The sequence below is a fragment of the Gorilla gorilla genome, chromosome 5 (assembly GCF_029281585.2).
Source record: "Gorilla gorilla gorilla isolate KB3781 chromosome 5, NHGRI_mGorGor1-v2.1_pri, whole genome shotgun sequence".
Lineage (NCBI taxonomy): Eukaryota > Metazoa > Chordata > Mammalia > Primates > Hominidae > Gorilla > Gorilla gorilla.
In genome coordinates this window covers 168,379,598-168,382,365 of record NC_073229.2, presented here as the reverse complement: position 1 = coordinate 168,382,365, position 2,768 = coordinate 168,379,598, and positions in this window count along the sequence as shown.

The window sequence follows — 2,768 nt, the reverse complement described above, 5'->3', positions numbered from 1 at the left end:
AGCAAAGAAAATATGCAAGTAGCTAATATTCACATGAAAAGATGGTCAACATCATTAGTTATTAGGAAAATGGAAATTAAAACCACAATGAGATACTACTTCACACCCACTAGAATGACTATAATCAAAAAGTCAGACAATACCAAGTGTGGGCAATAATCTGAAGAAAATGGAATTCTCTACACTGCTGATGGGAATTTGAAATGATAGGGCCACTTTTCAAAAGAGTCTGGCAGTTTTCTTTAAAAATTAAACATAGATTAACTGCCTGGTATGGTAGCTCATGCTTGTAATCCTAGCACTTTGGGACAATGAGGAGGGAGGATTGCTTGAGCCCAGGAGTTCAAGACTACAGTAGGCTATGATCTTGCCACTGCACCCCAGCCTGGGCAACAGAGTGAGACCCTGTCTCGAAAAACAATAACATAATTTTACCATACAATACAGCAATTCCACTTCTGGATATTGACCCAGGGAAATGATGATATATACCCACATGAAGACTTGCACATAAATGTTCACAGCAACATTATTTATAATAGTGAAGAAGCAGAAACCATTCACTCTTGCCTCAAGTGGTGAGTGAACAAATAAAATGTGGTGGTATATCCATACAATGAAAGACTATTCTGCAATGAAAAGGAAAAAATTACTTATAATGCTACAACATGAATGAGCCTCAAAAATATTACGTTAAGTGAAAGAAGTCAGTCACAAAAGACCAAATATTGTATAATTCCACTTAAATGATCCAGAAGAGTCAAATCTATGAAGACAGAAAATAGACTAGTGGTAGACTCAGTCTCAAAACAACAACACCGGGCACGGTAGCTCACGCCTGTAATCCCAACAGTTTGGGAGTCTGAGGCAAGCAGATCACCTGAGGTTGGGAGTTCTAGACCAGGCTGACCAACATGGAGAAACCCCATCTCTACTGAAAATACAAAATTAGCTGGGTGTGGTGGCACACACCTATAATCCCAGCTACTTGGGAGGCTGAGGCAGGAGAATCGCTTGAACCCAGGAGGCAGAGGTTGCAGTGAGCTGAGATCATGCCATTGCACTCCAGCCTGGGCAACAAGAGTCAAACTCTGTCTCAAACAAAACGAAACAAAAATGACAACAATAAAAAATCAAAAAATACAAAAATTAGCCAGGCCTGACGGTGCACACCTGTAATTCCAACTACTCAGGAGGCTGAGGCAGGAAAATCGCTTCAATTCAGGAGGTGGAGGTTTCAGTGAGCTGACACTGTGCCACTGCAATCCAGTGGGTGACAGAGTGAGACTGCGGTCTCAAAAAAATAAATAAATAAATAAATAAATAAATATATAATATGAGTCAGTGAGTGTTTTTTGTTTTTGTTTTTTTGAAACAGAGTTATGCTCTACTGCCCAGGCTGGAGTGCAGTGGCATGATCTCAGCTCACTGCAAACTCCGCCTCCTGGATTCAAGCGATTCTCCTGCCTCAACCTCCCAAATCGCTGGGATTACAGGCATGGGACATCACACCTAGCTAATTTTTGTATTTTGGTAGAGATGGGGTTTCACCATGTTGGCCAGGGTGATCTCCAACTCCTGACCTCAAGTGACCCGCTTGCCTCGGTCCCCCAAAGTGCTGGGATTACAGGTGTGAGCCACTGCCCCTGGCCTGAATTGTATACTTAAAATAGGTAGATTTTATGGTATGTAAATAATATCTTGTTAAAGTTGTTTTTAAAAGCAGAATGCTTACAGCCACCTAGAAACAAACTTTATAAGTAAAGAAAATATAGTTTTTTTTTTGAGGCAGGGTCTCTCTGTTGCTCAGGCTAGAGTGCAGTGGCATGATCATAGCTTAGTGCAGCCTCAAACTCCTGGGCTCAAGCAATCCTCCTGCCTCAGCCTCCTGAGTAGCTAGATCACCAGGTGCAAGCCACTACACCCAGCTAACTTTTACATTTTTTGTGGAGATGAGATCTTGCTATATTTCTCAGGCTGGTCTTGAATTCCTGGCCTCAAGTGATTCTCCTGCTTGGCTTCCCAAAATGCTGGGATTACAGGCATGATCTACCACACCTGGCCTAACAAAACATAATTAAGTTCCAACTAGGTGGTGGAATTATGAATGATTTTTATACTTTATGTTTTTCTGTATTTTACAAGTAAAAATATTTTCATACCAGAAGAAACAATAATGATAATTTTAAAAATTATTCTCTGAGAGTCACACATAAACCCACTACATAACAAACCAGAGGAGAGCTGTGTAAAGTCACCTTGATAAAGAGACAGAATTACTCTCAGGCCTTATTTGGCAGTAACCTGATTAAAGTTAATGACATGTAAAGAATGAAGAATCAGGCTGAGTGCCATAGTTTACGCCTATAATCCCAGCACTTAAGGAGGCCAAGGTAGAAGAATCACTTAAACTCGGGAGTTTCAGACCAGCCTGGGCAACATAGCGAAACCCCATCTCTATTAAAAATACAAAAAATTAGCCTGGCATGGTGGCACATGCCTGTAGTTCCAGCTACTTAGGAGGCTGAGGTGAGAGTATCACCGGAGCCCTGGAAGTTGAGGCTGCAGTGAGCTGTGATTGTGCCACTGCACTCCAGCCTGAGTGACAAGAGTGAGACCCCACCTCAAAAGAGAAAAGAAAGAAAGAGAGAGAGATAGAGAGAAAGGAAGGAAGCAATAAAGAGAGAGAGGAAGAAAGGGAGAAAGAAAGAAGAATCCATCAGCAGAGAACGTTCATCAATAAAGAAAGCAAAGAAAACAGACAGTTG